Raw genomic sequence first — 19,682 nt, 5'->3', positions numbered from 1 at the left:
TTGGCCAGGCTGGTCTCAAACTCCTGACCTCAAGTGATCTGCCCACCTCTGCCTCCCAAAGTGCTGGGATTACAGGGGTAAGCCACTGCCCCCAGCCTCATTAATTTTTATTGTTGAGTAGCGTTCCATAGTATGGCACTACAATCGCTGGTTTAACTGTTCACTTACTGAAGGATATCTCAGCTGTTTCCAGTTTGGGACCACTACAAACAAAGCCACTGTGAACATTCACACACAGGTTTTTGTGTGAACATACATTTTCACTTTGCCCAAGAGTGCAATTGCTGGGTCCTGTGATCATTGCATGTTTAATTGTCTGTTTGTTTGTTTGTTTGTTTGTTTGTTTTTAACTGCCAAATTTTTTTCTCGCAAGGATTTTGTAAACATAGAATTTCCTGTATTAAATCCCTTTCTACTTGAGATGCCTGTAGTGGCTTCTGTGTCCAGCTCTAACCCTTGGCTGACATGGCTCAAACTTCAGACCCAGCGCTCTTAACCAAGACTGGAAGACCAAAGAGATGACCTCCTGAGTGCATGAAAATGACAGAGAGAGAAAGGTCGGGGCAACAGAAAGCATCCAGTGGAGAAGTAGAGACCATTTCCTTTTTTTTTTTTTTTTTTGGCCTTCCCTGAACTCCAAGATTTACACCAGATTTCCAGTTCAGGTAATAAACAGAGTAGAAGCACTGGATTTTTTAATAAAATCTTATACAATCCAACTTTGTTGGACATGAGACAACTTAGATCCCTGCTTTTCCACTGGAATAAATTAGATCACATAAATCTTCTTTCTTAGAATGCATAGCAGAGGCAGCAGGGTTTTAGAAACAGAGTTAAAAGGCAACGAGATAGCTCTAAAATTTCTTTCTATTTTTTTGAGACGGGTTTCGCTCTTGTTGCCCAGTCTGGAGTGCAATGGTGTGATCTCGGCTCACCGCAACCTCTGCCTCCTGGGTTCAAGTGATTCTCCTGCCTCAGCCTCCTGAGTAGCTGGGATTACAGGCATGTGCCACCACGCCTGGCTAATTTTTTGTATTTTTAGTAGATACAGGGTTTCTCCATGTTGGTCAAGCTGGTCTCAAACTCCTGACCTCAGGTGGTCCACCCACCTCGGCTTCCCAAAGTGCTGGGATTACAGGTGTGAGCTACCACACCTGGCCAATAGCTCTAAAACTTCTAGGAAGTTCCTGAAATCTGTCACCTCAACTTTGGAATATACCATCCTACAAATGAAATCAGACTATAACAAATTTTTTGAATGATGCATTTAGAAAAGGGAAAAAAAGGTATTCAAAATAATTGAGCACATTTATTTGTTTTCTCTTATATCCTCACTCATATAATTTCCCATCAGATAGCTGTCTTCAGGCAAATGAGTATTACAAGTATGAGTTCTGGGCCATGTGTATACCTATCTATAGCAGGCTCTGTATGTAAGCCTGAGTCACTTTGTCTCTAGCTCCTCTGGGTTTTTGTTGTTGTGTTGTTGTTGTTGTTGTTGTTTTGTTGAGATGGAGTCTCGCTCTGTCACCCAGCCTGGGGTGCAGGGGTATGATCTCAGTTCACTGCAACCCCCACCTCCCAGGTTCAAGCAATTCTCCCGCCTCAGCCTCCTGAGTAGCTGGGATTACAAGCATGTGCCACCACGCCCAGCTAATTTTTGCATTTTTGGCAGAGATAGGGTTCCCCAGGCTGGTCTTGAACTCCTGACTTCAAGTGATCCGCCCACCTTGGCCTCCCAAAGTGCTGGGGTTACAGGCATCAGCCACCGCACCTGGCCTGCTCCTCTGTTTTTTAATTTTTCTTTTTTCCTTTTTTTTTTTTTTCTTTTGACCAATAGTCTTCAAGCTAGAAAACTTCATTGGGGACATTTTATTGGGAAGGTTTTCCACTCTAATAATCTCAGTTTCTCAATGTGCTAAAACCCAGGGAGCAGAGCCTTGGAATCATTGCTATACTGTCTAATTAGAACCTCCTCTCAAGGAACACAGCATTGCTTTTCTGTTAGCAGCATCAAACCCAGAGAGGAAAAGCATGTGAAGGTTTAAGTCTTCCATGGCCCTTATTTTCCCCTCGGGATTTGAGAACATGCATATGCCCACTCCTCCCTTTGTAACATTTCTTAAAGCCTTGCTCAATAAAAGTGAATCTCTAATAACATAAAACACTAGAGATGAAGTAATACATTGTTCTTTAAAATAGATGAGGTAATAAAACACCATTGACTGCTATGGAAACTTTCCAGTTCCTGGTTACTAGTCTGATTCTTATAATGTGTCAAAATTGCCTCAAGGTTAAGATATTGGTCTTATTGCTAATTCTAAGCACTGTAATGCCAGAGAAACCTTACCATTTTGTACTAATATGTTTAACATGTTCAAGATGCTGTCATAAATCTCAGGCTCCTCATGGCTGAGTCCACTTCAACTAGTAATGGCTTCCAGTCATTTTTGATGACTGGTAAAGGGTTGGCTAAGGTCCTAATCTGCATAGCTAATGGGAATGCTAAGACTGTAAAGGCAAGCATCACGAATCCTATGCAATAGAGAATTTGCTAGACCTTCTGGGAAAGAGAACTTTGATCCTAATGAATTTTTTTACATGGCCCCCTCATTCCCACTAAGAGATCTTTCATCAACCTCCAGGAGGCATGCCTTGGGAAACTCGCCCTAGGATAGAAGAGTGCTGAAGAGTATCTGGGTTCTGTCCTGGATTGTGTCCTAACTGTTAGTGAGAAGACCCACTTTTGACTTGACATTGGATAGGATCACTAAGTAATCCTCACATGCAACTCTGGGATAATTTGTTCCATATTCTCAAGCAAACTGTAAGTCTTGAAAAAGCAAGCTGCTCCTCTGGGAACCTGACCAAAAAAGCAGTAAGCGCTAGTGAAGATGGGACCTTCAGCAGCCAGTGAGCAGTAGAGATGGTTGTGGCAAAATCAGTATCAGCTGCGATCCTGGCAAAATGACCATGGCTTCAAATAATCATGACAGACACTATGGCTTGGCTCCCAACGCAAGAAGTGTTCAGCCAAGTAAAGTGTTCAGTGAAAACGCTAGGGAGTTAATCCTGATTTGTCTACAGCCATCATATTAGTTCCATTCCCCTTGTCAATGAAGGACTTAGGCATAGCCATGTTATGCAACCCTAGCCCCTGAGTTGAAATAGGTGGAATTATTCTGCTATTAAGTCCCTCCTGCCCACCTCCTATAGGAGATAACCTCAGGTTAGTGTTGAAGGCATTCAGCCTTTCCTGTCTGAGGTCCTTCCAGATCCTGCCTGATGGCAGCACATCATTCTATGGGTAATTAGGATAGGGCTCTGCTGGGCAGTTATTCTGCTCCTTGTGACATTAACTGGAGTCACTCAGTGGTATTCAGATGGTGGCTGGAGAGTTCATAAAGTCTTCCCTCACAGTCTCGTGCCTTGACAGGGAAGTCTGGAAAACAGGGCTCAGATGGAATCTAAGTGGCCAGGCCCTCTCTCCCTGGCCTCTCTGTGGCCTCTCCACATGGTGCCTTCAGTGTGGGAGACAGCTCACATGATGAGTCAGTACTACCAGGTATAGGGTTCTAAAAGACTGAGGAAAAAAACTGCAAGACTCCTTATGACTTAGCCTTGAACTCTCAGAACATCACTTCTTCTCACATTCTACTGGTTAAAGTAAGACACTAAGACCAGTCCAAATTCAATAGGAAGGAATTAGATTCCGCATCTCAATGTGAGGAGCAGCATGAATATGCAGAGAGGAAAGGAGTTGATTGTGGCCCTCTTTGAAAACTATCTCAGGCCATCATTGGGTCACCTCAATTCATAGCTCTTATGCAAAATACACTCACCTCTTGCATTTGTTTTCTATGCTGTGTAACAAATTACTACAAACGTAGCAGCCTTAAATAATACACATTTATTATATTAGTTTCTGTGAGGCAGGAGCCTGGCATGACTCAGCTAGGTCCTCTGCTCAGGGTCTCATGTGACTGTAGTCAAGGTGTCAGATGAGCTATATTCTCATCTGGAGGCTTGACAGGGGAAGAGTGTACTTCCAAGTTCATTAGGTTGGTGGTAGAATTCACTCCATTGTGGATGTATGACTGAGGACCCTGGCTTTTTGCTAGCTGTCAGAAGACGCCAGTCTTGGGTCCTAGATACCACCTGTGGCTCCTTACAATGTGGGTTTTCTCAACATGGCTACTTACTGCATGAAGCCAGCAAAAAGAATCTCCGAGTCCAGTATGCTAAGACAGAGCCTTGTATAACATAAGTCTCACCCTCATTCAAGGGGAGGGGAATGTTAAGAAGACATAAACAGCAAGAGGTGAAAATAATTGACCCTAGGACCTGTCCATCACATTCCCTTTTTGGAGGCCCCAAATTTGATGGTTTAATTAAAGAAAAAAATGTTATTATCTCTTGTGGTTCTATGTGTTGGCTGAGCTTCAGATGGGAAGTTGTTACTTGGGATTTTGATTCTGGTTGCAGTCAGATGGCATCTGGAGCAGGGATCCTCTGAAGGTTTGATTGGGTTAGAAGTTCAAAATGGCTTCTTCACACACATGTTTCTTGCCTGGGTTGGGATGACAATGCAAGGGCCTGGCTAAGCATTTCTTTCTCTCCGTGAAGCCCTCTCCATGTGGCTGGCCTGGGCTTTCTCACAGTGTGGGAGTCTGAGTGGTGGGACTTACACATGGTAGTTCACTTCACAAAAGTAAACATTGCAACAGTCCTAGGAGGAAGCTACAAGGCTTTGGGTGGTGTGGGCTCAGCAGTCATGCAGTGCGATTTCTGTCACATTCTGTTAATCAAAAGCAAGTTACAAGGCCAGCCCAGATTCAAGGGGTGGGGACTCCCCTAGGGTGTGAATCATAGGAGGTACAGCTTATTGGGGGAGCTATTTGTGGAGACTATTAAATATATCAACTTGGAAAAGCAACGTAATTATATGGTTTCTAAAACTACTTCCCACAAGAACATCACCGAGATTTATATTCAGATTCCATGTCACAGATTTTGACTGAGAAACTAATGCCATGTTGGTGCATTATTTAATAAAGCCAGGCATCAAACATGCATAGTCACATGGTCACAATGAAAGTATGTACCTAGGCTGGGTGCAGTGGCTCATGCCTATAATCCCAGCACTTTGGGAGGCTGAGGCAGGTGGATCACCTGAGGTTGGGAGTTCAAGACCACCCTGACCAACATGGAAAAACCCCATCTCTACTAAAAATACAAGATTAGCCAGGTGTGGTGGCGCGTGCCTGTAATCCCAGCTACTCGGGAGGCTGAGGCAGGATAATGGCTTGAACCCAGGAGGTGGAGGTTGTGAGTGAGCCAAGATCATGCCATTGCCCTCCAGCCTGGGCAACAAGAGTGAAACTCCATCTCAAAAAAAAATAAATAAATAAAACAAGAAAGTATATACCATGCCATGGGCATGCATTGTCCATTATCTCTGATAGCTCAGAGTTCATCACAACCAAGTGTGCTTGGCTGGAAAGGGTTTCCCTTCCTGAAAAGAGATGGGCAAAGACAAACTTAGCTTTCTGGTCATGGGGGTTGTTCTGTAGGTATGATGCTTGGAGTTCTACTGGATATCCTGTGACTATGAAGGGAAAGTCAAATATTGTACAAAAGCAACTCAGAATCCCGACATAATTGAGCTGCAATAGTAACCAACCCTGAAACTTCTTACCTTTAGACTTCTATGTGAGACAGTACATTCCTTATTTTTTTAAACCACCTTAACTGGATTTTCTGTTCCTTGCAACTCAATACATTTTTTGTTTTAGCCAACTCATCTAAACTAATTTTGATCAATTTATTTTTATTGTTACATCTCTCTAGACCACCAAATAGTGAAGAAGAAAGGAGCCTGGAGCCACAGTAGGAGAACTTTAATGGCCACTAAGAACATACAATCATCTGGCACCCTGTCAGGGAAATTTGGGGCCTTTGGAGCTTCATGCTTGGAAAACCACACCCTTAATTTTCCTCCCTTAGTCCGAGTGGACTGAGAGACAAGCTTATGTTTTGTTTCTTATAAATTTTTTTTTTTACACCCATCTGACCCTTAAACATTGCTATGGTTTGAAAGTGATGCCTCCAAAATTCATGTGCTGGAAACTTAATCCCCAATGCAACAGAACCGGGAGGTGGGGCCTAATGGGAGATCTGTAAGTCATGAGGGCTTTGCCCTCATGAATGGATTAATGCTGGTATGAAAAGGGCTTGTGGAAGTGGGCTTTCTCTCTCGCGCCCTCTCTCCCAGTCTTCTGCCGTGTGAGGACAGTGTTCCCCCCGCTGGAGGATGCAGCAGTGAGGCACCGTCTTGGAACCAGAGACTAAATATGCTGGCAGCTTAATCCTGGGCTTCCCAGCGTCCAGAACTGTGAGAAATAAGTTTCTGTTCTTTAACATTTCCCAGTGTGTGGTATTCTGTTATAGCAGTGCGCGCGCACACACACACACACACAAAAAAAAAAAAAAAAAAAAAAAGATTGATAATAATTCTTCTCTTTTCTAACCCTAGCTTAATGTGGAAAAACAAGTTTATATTTTAGGGGATTTATCCGTACTTACCCAAAACCTTGTATCATCTCCATCTGTTCCACTGGTTATTACCAAACTGAGAATTAGTCAGTTGACCTTTTGTGCAGGAGGGTATTAGTCTCCTAGGACTGCTGTAACAAAATACTACAAACTTGATGACTTAAAACAAATGTATTCTCTCACACTCTGGAGGCTAGAAATCTGAAATTAAGGTGTCCGCAGGCCCACATCCTCTCTGCAGGCTCTAGGGAAGGATCGTGTCTGCCTCTTCCTAGCTTCTGGTGGTTGCCGGCATTCCTTGGCCTTCCTTGGCTTATAGACACGTTGCTTCCCTCTTTGCCTCTGTAGTTACATGACGTTCTCCCTGTGTGTGTCTGTGTTAAAAATTTCCCTCTTTTAATAAGGACGACAGTTGAATTGGGTCAGGGGCCACCCTACGCCGCTCTAACTTCATCTTACCTTGATAACATCTGTAAAGACCCTATTTCCAAATAAGGTCACATTTATACATACCAGAGGTCAGGACCCAAACATCTCTTTGGGGAACTCAATTCAACCCACAGCAGTCAAGTCTATCAAAGGACTGATGTAGTAATGAACATCACCCTCAGTGGGAAGAGTCTAATAAACTGTGTTGGCAAAAGACAAGAGCCTAAGGGCAGGTCGAGAAGGTTGATTGAGGAGGAAGGAGAATGTAAAAAGAAGCTGGTAAAGTTTTCTGAGGAAATGGATTTCTCTTGGGTTGTCAGGAAAATCATATGGGGAGAATAAAGTCTTTTCTTCATTCAGCACTTGTAAGCTGGTAGCCTTTAGATGAAACATTTCATGTATTGTTTCAGTATTCCTCACAGCCTACGAGGTAGGAATATCTCCACTTTTTTTAGATAAGGAAGTTGGAACATAGGGAAGTTACAGCCAATTGCTTAAAGGTTATTTAGTAAATAAATGGCAAAGCCAGGAATGAAAGCCCTCTCTGTCTCAGAGCAAACTCTTTCCGTTTGTGAAAGTAATCCTGCACTAAGTCAATAAATAATTACCCCGTATGTAATATCTGCCAGGCACAGGACCCAGGGGTGTGTCGGGATATATGCTGCCAAACTGCCTTGGACAAAGGTGATCACAGTTTACATTTCCACTTACACTGTAGGAAAGTGCCTGATTACACAGACCATTCCCAGCACTGAATATTCAACCCGGAATTGTTTAAAACTAGATGTTTAAAAAGTGGTATCCTGTTTTAATGTGCATGTTTTTGATTATTAGCGAAGTTGAACGTCTCTTCAAATGCTTATCTTAACCATTTCTATTTCCTTTTCTCTAAATTGTCTTGTCATATATTTTGCGCATTTTCTGTGGGGTTGTTTATCATATAGATTTGTTGAAGTTTTTTATATATGAGATCAACACTGTGTCATTTTGTATGTTACAAATACATCCTCCCATTAAGTTGCTTTTCATTTTGCTTTGTTTCTAGGAACTTACTTAGAAAGATATTCCCCACAGCAAGATGATAACACTGTCCTTCTATTTTCTTCTGTATATGGTTGGTTGGTTTGTCTGTTTGAAGAGATGGGGTCCCACTCTGCCCCAGGCTTCAGAGGTGTGATCCTAGCTCACTACAGCCTACAACTTCTGTGCTCAAGCGGGGGACCCTCCCACCTCAGCCTCCCGAGTAGCTGGGACTACTGGCATGTACCACCATGCCTGGCTAATTTTTATTTATTTATTTATTTTTGTAGAGATTTTTTTTGCCACTGTTTTGCCCAGGTTTGTCTCAAACTCCTGACCTCAAGCGATCCTCCTGCCTCTTGGCCTCCCAAAGTGTTGGATTATAGGTGTAAGCCAGTAGTCACTGCTGTACATGTATTTTTATATAAAATGTAATGTTTTTTCTCAACTGGACAGTCATTGATCAATGATCTCAAAGCTATCTGTTGATTAGTCCATCCTCCCCCCACTAATTTGATATTTTGTCTTGATTGTATCTTGAATTGGAATTTACAAATAGGTATTTTACTAGAAGCTCATTTGTTTAACTGGATTAATTTTCTAACCTTTCAGTGTCAAACTTTTTCAATATGATAGCTTAATCATTTCCCCTTTATGATTCTTCATTTTTTTTTTTTTTTTTTTTGAGACAGAGTCTCGCTCTGTCGCCCAGGCTGGAGTGCAGTGGCGCAATCTCGGCTCACTGCAAGCTCCGCCTCCCGGGTTCACTCCATTCTCCTGCCTCAGCCTCCCGAGTAGCTGGGACTACAGGCGCCCGCCACCGCGCCCGGCTAATTTTTTTTGTATTTTTAGTAGAAACGGGGTTTCACCGTGGTCTCAATCTCCTGACCTTGTGATCCGCCCGCCTCGGCCTCCCAAAGTGCTGGGATTACAGGCGTGAGCCACCGCGCCCGGCCGATTCTTCATTTTTTAAATTTATATTCTATTCTTTTTTTTTTTTTCTTTTGACAAAATCTTGCTCTGTCACCCAGGCTGGATTGCAGTGGCGTAATCTCAGCTCACTGCAACTTCCACCTCCCAGGTTCAAGCAGTTCTCCTGTCTCAGCCTCCCAAGTAGCTGTGATTACAGGCACATGCCACCACACCCGGCTAATTTTTTTTGTATTTTTAGTAGAGACGGGGTTTCACCACATTGGCCAGGCTGTTTTCAAACTCCTGACCTCAAGTGGTCCACCCATCTTGGCCTTCCAAAGTGCTGGGATTACAGGTGTAAGCCACCACGCCCAGCTATGTTCTATTCTTACACATTTTCTCTTCCTAGAAAATATCAGAATTATCTAATTCTTTCCACTAGGATTTTTTCTTTGCAGGGGGACTAATATTATATTTACAGATTAATATAAAATACTTATATTTTATATTAATATGTATAGAATTATTTTCTACCAATTTATTTACGACTTAAAGTTTTAAAGTTTTGTCACTTAGCTCTTACGTTTTTCTTATTACATTTCAACCAAGGTTTTATAATTTATGTTGCAATTGTGAGTGGGAATCTATTTTTCCTGATATTTCCTTTTATTGTTATTGTTGAAAAAATAAGAAACCAAAATATAGAATCCATTATTTCTGCATCTTGATCTTTTTTCCCACACTACTGGATTTACCATAATCAATTCTTTATGTCTTCCTGAAAGTCCTCTCGTTTCTGATAAGCTAGTTCTAGCTCTCCTGGCTTTCTAGTGCTTTTATGGACATTAAACATTATATATATTTAATTATATAAAGATTATATATTTTTTAAAGTGACTTTATGTTTTATAGCAGTTTTAGATTTATAGCAAAATTGAACAGAAGGTGCAGAGAGTTCCCATATCCCCCTCTTGTCACACACCCACAACCTTTTTCACTATCAGCATCTCCCACCAAAGTAGTACATTTGTTATAATCAATGAACCTGCACTGACACAATATTATTACCCAAACTCCACAGTTTACATAGGGTTCAACAAGTGTTGTACATCCTATGGGTATGGACGAATGTATAATGGCATGTATTTACCATTATATGATAGTAGCATACAAGATAGTTCCACTGCCCTCTGTGCTCTGCCTATTCATCCCTCTCTCCTTACAACCCCTGACAACCACAGATCTTTTTTTTTTTTCTCTTTGAGACAGAGTTTCTCTCAGTTGCCCAGGCTGGAGTGCAGTGGCGCAATCTAGGCTCACTGCAAGCTTCGCCTCCTGGGTTTACGCCATTCTCCTGCCTCAGCCTCCCGAGTAGCTGGGACCACAGGTGCCCGCCACCACGCCCAGCTAATTTTTTTGTATTTTTTTAGTAAGACCGGGTTTTACCGTGTTTGCCAGGATGGTCTCGATCTCCTGACCTCGTGATCCACTCCTCTCGGCCTCCCAAAGTGCTGGGATTACAGGCGTGAGCCACCGCGCCCAGCCGACAACCACTGATCTTTTTACTGTCTTCATAGTTTTACCTTTTTCAAAGGTCATGTTGTTGGAATCATACTGTATATGGCCTTTTCACATTGGTTTCTTTTACTTAGTAATATGCATTTAAGGTTCCTCTATATCTTTTCTTGGCATGATAGATTATTTCTTTTTATCACTGAACAATGTTCCATTGTCTGAATCTACCAGAGTTTGTTTAGTCGTTCACCCACTGAAGGATGTCTTGGTAGCTTCCAAGTGTGGGCAATTAGTAATAATGATGTTACAAACATCTTTGCACAAGTTTTTTTGTGGACAAAGTTTTTACCACAAAACTTTGTTTTGTAAATAGTAAGGTATGTGATTGCTGGATTATGTGGTAAGAGTATGTTTAGTTTTGTAAGAAACTGCCAAACTATCTTCCAGAGTGTCTGGACCATTTTGCATCCCCACCATCAATGAATGAAAATTCCTGCTGTTCCACATCTTTGTCAGCACGTGGTTTCATCAGGCGTTCTGGATTTTGGCCGTTCTAATAGATGTGTAGTTGATGTGTACATTCTAATAGATGTGTAGTGTCATTTTAATTTACAATTCTCTAATGACATGCAATGTTGAGCATCTTTTCATGTGCTTATTTGCCATCTATATACTTTATTTGGTGAGATATTTATTCAGGTCTTTTGCCCATTTTTTAAATTGAGTTATTCCTTTCCTTATTGTTGAGTTTTAAGAGTTCTTTGCATATTTTGGATAACAATCCTTTATCAGATATGTGTTTTGCAAATATTTCCTTCCAGTCTGTGACTTGTCTTTACATTCTCTTGAGAGTCCTTTCATAGAGCAATTTTTAATTTTAATGAAGCTTTGCGTATCAATTTTATCTTTGTTACTGTAGTTTAAAAACAATCATCATACCCAAGGACATCTAGATTTTCTCTTATGTTATCTTCTGGGAGTTTTATAATTTTGCACTTAATATTTAGGTCTATGATCCATTTGAGTTAACTGTTGTGAAAGATGTAATCTCTGTGTCTCGATTCAGTTTTTTTGTTTGTTTGTTTGCTTGCTTGTTTGTTTTTGCATATGGATGGCCAGTTGTTCCAGCACATTTGAGGAAAAGACTGTCTTTTCTCCATTGAGTTTTCTTTGCTTCTTTTTCAAAGGTCAGTTGTTATGTGGTTCTATTCCTGGGCTCTCTATTCTGTCCCACTAATCTACTTGTCCATTCTTTTGCTAATATCATACAATCTTGATTACTGAAGCTTTATTGCTTGAAGTCTTGAAGTCTTGAAGTCTTGTAGTGTCACTCCACAACCCTGTTTTTCTCTTTCAATATAGATTTGGCTGTTCTAGGTCTTTCATCTCTCTATATAAATTCAATAATCAGTTTGTAAGTATCCACAAAATAACTTGCTGGAATTTTGATTGAGATTGCATTGAGTCCCTATTGAGTCCCTATTATATAGTGTTTAATAAACCACCCCAAAATGAGATCAAGTTGGGAAGAATTGACATCTTGACAATATTGTCTTCCCACCCATGAAAATAAAATATCTCTCCATTTTATTTAGTTCTTCTTTGATTTCTATTATCACAGTTTTATAGATTTTCTTATGTATATCATGTACATATTTTGTTAGATTTATACCTAAGTATATAACTTTTGGGGTGCTAATGTAAATGGTATTGTATTTGTAATTTTATCTATTTGTTTATTGTTCATTTTTATGAAAGAGATAGATTTTTATAAATTGACCTTACATCCTGCATCCTTACCATAATTATTTATAAGGGCCGGGAGATTTTTGGAGACTCTTCTCAATTGTCTATGTAGATGATTGTGTCATCTGTGAACAAAGACAGTTTTATTTCTTTCTTCCCAATCAGTATACATTTTATTTCCTTTTTTTGTCCAACTGCACTAGCTAGGACTGCCAGTAAGATGTTGAAAAAGAGTGGCAAGAGGGGTCACCCTTGTCTTGTTCCTAATCTTAGCCAGAAAACTTCTAATTTCTCACTATTAGGCATGGTATTAACTGTAGGACTTTAAATATATACATTATTTATACATTATTTATAAGGTTTAGGAAGCTCCTCACTATTCTTAGTAGGCTGAGTGTTTTTATCATGAACAGGCATTGGATTTTGTCAAATGTCTTTTCTGCATATATTGATGAGGTCATGTGATTTCCCTTTTTAGCCTGTTGATGTGATGGACTACGTTAATTGATTTTTGAATGTTGAGCCAGCCTTATGTATGTGGGATGAATCCCTGTGGATCATGGCATATATTTCATTTTATACATTTCAGATTTAGTTTGCTGGATTTTTTATATGAAATTTCATATAATTTCATTAGGATATTGGAATAAAAAAGACATAGATGCATATATTCAGTCATTCCTTTTGCCCCAGTTATATTTCTAAAAGTCTGGAGAAATCTCTTTTATGTTCTGAGGAGTTAAAAATTATATCACAAGGAAGCAACAAGAGAAAAGGTTCATCCCCAGTTGTTCCTGGTGCCTATTATATTGCTTAGTAAACCACCCCAAAACTTGGTGATTTAAGCAACAATGGTCATTCACGTTGCCTGTGAATTGCAGTCTGGGCAGGGCTCTGCAGGGAAGGCTCATCTCTGCCTCACAGGGACATTCAGTGGCTGGAAGGTCCACCTCCAGGCTGGCTAACACACAGTTGGCAAGTCGGTACTCACTGCCTCTGTGTGGGAGCTCAGCCACAGCTCAGGGCTAGGCATTCTCACAGCACGATGGCTGGTTCCCAAGGCCAAGTATCCTGAGAGAGAGCTGGGTAGATGTTGTATTGCCTTCAGCTGTACTCTATTAGTCAAGGCAGTTGCAAAGTCACAGGCAGGCGGAAGGGGAGGGAAGAGAGACTCCATGTGAGGACACAAGGAGAAGGCAATCATCTGCAAGCCAGGAAGTAAGGCCTCACCAGAAACCAAATTTTCCAACACCTTAATCTTGGACCTCTTGCCTCCAGAACTGTGAGAAAATAAATTCTGTTATTCAAGACATCCAGCCTGTGGTATATAGTCATAGCAGCCCAAGTAGATTAAGACAAACCCCATTAGGCCTTGAATGCTAATGTTAGGCAAAGACTTAGCATATTAAGGCCGTTTTTAGACAGAGAGCTTTTTTGACTATCACGGTGGTAAATGGAGCATGCCAGTCTACATGTAAAGAGGCCCATAGGGCGGAAATCTCCGCCATTCTGGTACTCTTGTGACAAGCTGACTATATGCAGGCAGAACAAAGGGACAGATTCCCATTGGTGATTAAGGAAACAATGTGCCTTGGGGAGACATGAAGGCTGTGGAAGGGTATGAGTACCTTCAGATGGGTAGGCTTAGATTCTAGAAATCATGTGGATGGGTAGAGCCCAAGTGGCCAGCACCTCCATTCATGCATGAGATCAGTACATAAGAGATACACATCATAGAGTTTTCATCTACTACTGGGGTCTGACTCTTACACCTGTATGAACATGGGTAGAGCCTAGGTAGGACCATCGTATGAATGAATGTTCAGGAGTCACCCATCCCCATGAATGGAAACTAGGACCGATGGAACTAAGTATTTCCTGAACACTCAATGTGGACCAACCTAATGGTGAACAAAACCACATCTGAGAAGGGGAAGGCATAGGGACTACTTAGTGTTAGGAAACAGTCCCCGATTTCTGACTTATCCTGCTTTAAGCCAATTTCCTTCCCACAAGACAGTACAAGACACAGCCTACAGTAGGATAGTAAAAGTCCTGATCTTTCTCTTTCAGTATTCCATGCTGTCAGAGGTCACTTTAGCTAGGCTTAGAAACCAGAAGGAAAAGAATCTCAGGATGGCAAAGGGATGTGCATAGTAGTGGTAAGATGATGAGGTGCCAGGGGCAGAGGAATAAGAAATTTAATGGTTTTCATTCAGACTTTATTATTTGGGCATGAGTTTTTAAATCATGAGCCATTGGTGATTAACTCATCTCCAGCCCCGCTGCCCTCCCCGAAGGTCGGGGAGGCTGGAAGTCCATCCCTCGGATCATGCCTTGGTCTTCATTCCCCAAACCCCATCCTGAAGCTAGCTGGGGCCCCCAATACTGAGTCATTTCATTAGCGAAGGACAGTCATCACTCTGGAGATTCCAAGGGTCTTAGAAGTTCTTGTTTTAGAAACTGGGTACTAAGACCAAATATTATAACAAAAAGATGTTCCTAGCATTCCTATCATTCAGGCAGTTACAAAGGTTTTTGGAACTCTGTGTCAGGAATCAGGAGCAGAGGCCAGATATATATATTCTTGTCATGTCACACAAGAGGATGCAGAAAATCTGGGACTGTAATTCTTGGTGGTTATGTCATCTCAGGAAACTTCTTTGACCTCCATTGCTTCACAATTAAATGGGGGCAGATAGGCCTCCCCTCTCTCCCTCTGTTTCCTGAGCACACATTCCAGAAACTTAGCAAACTCTAGAGACTAAGACACAGCCCTGACCCCCAGGGAGCAAGGTCTTAGGGTGCAGGAGAAAATTATCGTTTTTGTTCCCTTCTAATAGTGAAATATATGATCATTTAAAAAATGCGGTATACCTCCTAATTAAGCCAAGTTTCCCTTCTCATTTTAATTATCAGGAATTTAAATCAATCAAGGCATAAATTGGACCAAACATTATTACCACTTTTCATTGATATCCTTAACTAAGAATGTTACTGAAACTTTCCCTTAATACTTATTATAGATCTTCCAAGTCAGTCCTGAGAAAATACATAAACCTCATCTCTGGGCAAGAGCTTGTACATTTAAGTAACAGGATTCCAAATAAACAATATTACTGAGTTAACTAAAATTAACTAAAAATAAATCTCATCTAAAATATTAAAAATGGATATTTTAAAAATGCTTTTTCAGGAGGCTGAGGCAGGAGAATGGTGTAAATCCGGGAGGCGGAGCTTGCAGTGAACTGAGATCCGGCCACTGCACTCCAGCCTGGGCGACAGAGTGAGACTCCGTCTCAAAAAATAAAAAATAAATAAAAATGCTTTTATTTTTTAAGTGTTCCTGGTTAAATGTGGCATCCAAGAATGGTTTTTGCAACTTATAAAAAGCTGCTGCCTATCTTTTTAAAAATTCCTGCCCAAAAATATCACATAAATGGTGAATTTATAAAACGTCACAAAATTGAATAATATAATGGCAATGAGAATAAGTAAAAGGAAAAAATTATAAAAAACATTTACTCACAATAGTATACATTCCATTCAACTATTCTGGGAATTCCATTTATATATGCAAAGTTTCTATTAACTTCTTTGGAATCCAGCATAAACCTTTGATAGTATTTATAAAAAATTTTAAAATGTGAAATAGCAAAATGGAAAGAGAGCATTCAAAGAGAAAGGAAATTCTTGGTCAGTTAAAACATTTCACACCTCCCTAACTGCCTTTCTCTGCTTCTTGATTCAAAGTTCTAAGGCAAGTAAACACTAGAAATTAGTGTTTCCTTTAAAAAGCCTTCTTGGGTTATGCCAAATCAAAAAAGACATCTTAATTCACACTGTTGAAAAAACAGAGCATCTCCGAAGTTACCAGCTGTACATTTTACTTATTTGAATGCACCCAGAACACATTGCAAAGATATTCAGCAAATGCCTACTGAATTGAATCTTGATGAGAAACAGATAATTCTGTTCTTCTATTAGTTCTATTTTATGGGGGTAGCTTAAAAATTAATCAATTTAGATGATGACATTCAAGGTCAGGAATGTTATTCCTTCTTCCTCACTCTGTATTCCTGGAAGCCTTTTACAGCTTATTGTATTCAGCATTCCTCCTTGCATAAAATACAGACTAGTACCAGAATTCCTATAAAAATGAAAAACAAAAACAAGTGCTCCTATTAAAAGTTTTAAGAAGTCATTTTGTCAAGAGAAAAACCTTCTTTAATGTTCTCTTCAAGTCTAATCAAGGGCTTTGAGAAAAATGCTGAGCAGTTTCCTTTTCGCTAAAGTTCAAGGAAGACAAAAGAGACAGATTTACATTTTGATTGAACGTTTTATTTATTCAGTCTTCACTTGGCAAATATTTATTACTGTCCACTGCACACCAAGCACTGTGATAACTACTTGTTAATGCTGGGTGAGCTGCTAGAGTGAGCTACTAAAGAAGTGTATAATATGAACCACTGCAGATCATTGATAAGATGTGTGACCACTCTGTCTCTTCGAGGAGCAACAGGAAAATAGGAAATGGAACTAGGTAAAACTCAAAGTGGCCCTTACCTCTCTCACTCTAACTCCATGCTCATCACAAATTTCAAGATAAAAAACTTTAGGAGGCCAAGGTGGGTGGATCATTTAAGGTCAGAAGTTCGACACCAGCCTGGTCAACATGGTGAAACCCCGACCTAAGCCCCATCAGGTGAACACCTAACATGAATCACTACATTGGTTCCAAGAGTGAGGATGGGGGAGGGGTGTTCAGAGTTTGAGGAAGGGGAATGGGACAGTCATCTAGGAGAGCAGAAGAGAGAACAGACTAGGGAAATGCCTGGCAACACTCAAGGATAACTTGGTTAATCATCTTGTGCTTAAAGTAATAGTTACGAGTTTTTCTTGGGTTGTGTACAACTACATGGTGAAGGCAGAGAGTTGGATTTAACCAAGACTGTGACTTTGTTGAGGGTGTATGACCAAAAGAGAGAGGAGGGTGGTGTATGGAAAAGATTGCTTGTAAGGATGAAGCGTGGAATAACAGTGGCAAGGAGAGAAATGAGGAGATGAGGGGTGAGGGACAGTGAGGTGGAGGATGAATCAATGTGTTATGGGTCCTGCAGTGGTAGAAATACCATCGAAGTGCTTGAGGGAGTGAGGAGGAAAATGGGAAATAGTGGCTGGAGAGTGGTTACTTGCAACTGAGCTTATAGCAAGGATGCAGAAGGGTGTGTGTGTGTGTGTGTGTGTGTGTGTGTGTGTGTGTGTGTGTGTTTTCCATAATGGGAAGATCTAAGGTATAATCATGGAAGTCAAGCTTTTTGGAGGTGAGGAGAGAACTGAGGGTCCAGGACACTGAATGGATCACCAGATGCTGAAATCACTAAGTCGTGTTGGAGTGACAAGGAACCAGAAGAGCCAAGCAGCTACTAGGGTCAGTCAAGGATAGCAACCACAAGAGCAAGTGGGTGGTATGACCTGCTGGCATGGGACACAGAGCCAGGAGGGCCTTGGGAGAGGGAAAGAAGAGGGAAACAGGCACCACTGGAGAGACCTGCAGGGGCAGGAGTACCCCAGGTCAGAGCAGGTTTCAGCAAGACCAGACAGGTGATGGGGATGTTCAGGAAAAAGTGGAGGATAGGGGGGATTCTACTGAGGACTGACTGTGTCTTCCAGACCAGAGTGTCTCAAACTTTAATGTGCAGCCATGTCGCCTGGGGAGTCTTGTTAAAATACACATCCTGATTCAGCAGGTCTTGAGTGGAGCCTGGGTCTCTGCGTTTCTTTATTATTATTATTATTATTATTATTATTATTTTACTTTAAGTTCTGAGATGTAGTGTTTCTGCATTTCTAACAAGGTCACAGGTGATGCTGCTGCTGGTCTTTGGACCACACTCAAAGCACCGAGGTCCCATGTGGCAACTACCAGTACATACAGCTACTGAGCAGTGAAAATGTGGCTCATTTGAAATGGGATGTGCCAAAAGTATAAAATACACACTGGATTTTCAGGACAATAAAAGAATATAAAATGTCTCATTAATAATTTCTTGGCTGAGTATGGTGTCTCAGGCCTGTAATCCCAGCACTTTGGGAGGCCAAGGTGGAAGGATCACTTGAGCTCTGGAGTTTGAGACCAGCCTGAGCAACACAGCAATACCCCATCTCTACTAAAAATCAAAAAAATTAGCTGGCCATGGTGGTGCATACCTATGGTCCCACTACTCAGGAGGCTGAGGCAGGAGGATCACTTGAACTCAGGAAATTGAGGCTGCAGTGAGGTATGATCGTGCCACCGCACTCAGCCACTGCACTCAACTTAGTTTAGGCTGCTATAACAAATTGCCATAGACTGGGTGGCTTAAACAACACATTTTTTTCCTCACCGTTTTGGAGGCTGGAAGTCCAGTTTCAAGGTGTCAGCATCATGGGATCTGATAAGAAGCCTCTTCCAAGTTGTAGACTGCTGATTTCCAGGTGTATCCTCACATGGTGGAACGACTGCCAGAGAATTCTCTAGGGTCCCGTTCACAAAGGCATTAATCCCATTCATGAGGGTTCTACTCTCAGGACCTAATCTCCCAAAGGCCCCACCTCTGTAGACCATCACATTGGGGGTTAGGATTTGATCTTATGAATTTGGGGTGATATAAACATTCAGTCTACCCATAGAAATTATCATTATTGTTATCGAGACAGCGTCTCACTCTGTTGCACAGGCTGGCTGGAGTGCAGTGGTGCAATCATGGCTCACTGCAACCTCGAATTCCTGGGCTCAAGGGATCCTCCTGCCTCAGCCTCCCAAGTAGCTAGGACCACAGGTGTGTGCCACCACTCCCGGCTAATTTTTTTATTTTTTGTGGAGATGAGATCTAACTTTGTTGCCCAGGCTGGTATTGCACTCTTGGGCTCAAGTAATCCTCCTGCCTCAGTCTCCTAAAGTGCTGGCGTTATAGGTGTGAGCCACTGTACCCAGCCAGGTTGTATATTGAAATAATAATTTCTTAATATATTGAATTAAAATATATTTAAGGCAATTTTATCTGTTTCTTTTTGCTTTTTAAATATGGTCACTGGATAATTTGAAATTATATATATGACTGTCATTCTCTTTCCTATGGACAACTCTATTCTCAATGGTACTTGGGAAAGGTTTCCAGAGCTTGGAAGAGGGAGAAATAAAGTCAGATAAAGGATGTGTGGGGAAGCATGCAGGTCAGAGTCCAGGGAGGCCTGGGCCCTGAGCCGTGTCACAGCAACATGCGAAGGGCATGGTGAGATCAGTCCACCTGCTCTGAAGCTCACAGCAAGGACAAGCCTGAGAGATGAGGGCAGGGGCAAAAGGCAGTAACTGGGAGGATATTGGGACTGAAATATTTACACATTTAATACCAAAGAAAGTAGAATTGAAAATACCCATCATTTATAGAATTTGCTTGGTGCTCTCCAGGTACCTCAGGGCCCATAAAGGGAGAACTTTCTCAATTTGAAATAACATGATCGAC

General features: G+C 41.3%; 1 protein-coding gene across 18 annotated transcripts in view; it reads left to right on the top strand.

Moving 5' to 3' along the window:
• Positions 1-19,682, top strand: part of LOC144340762 (uncharacterized) — a 205,844-nt gene that overhangs the window by 6,259 nt on the left and 179,903 nt on the right. Inside the window, exon 3 of one of the 18 annotated variants that reach the window (XR_013417085.1) lies at positions 5,851-6,099. The exons of the other annotated variants lie outside the window; for them this stretch is intronic. The gene's annotated coding sequence lies outside the window, so the exon portion shown is untranslated. Of the gene's footprint in view, positions 1-5,850; positions 6,100-19,682 lie in introns of those variants that run through there. 18 annotated transcript variants of the gene reach the window in all.

The sequence above is a fragment of the Macaca mulatta genome, chromosome 4 (assembly GCF_049350105.2).
Source record: "Macaca mulatta isolate MMU2019108-1 chromosome 4, T2T-MMU8v2.0, whole genome shotgun sequence".
NCBI lineage: Eukaryota > Metazoa > Chordata > Mammalia > Primates > Cercopithecidae > Macaca > Macaca mulatta.
This window is presented reverse-complemented; position numbering and strand designations above follow the sequence as displayed.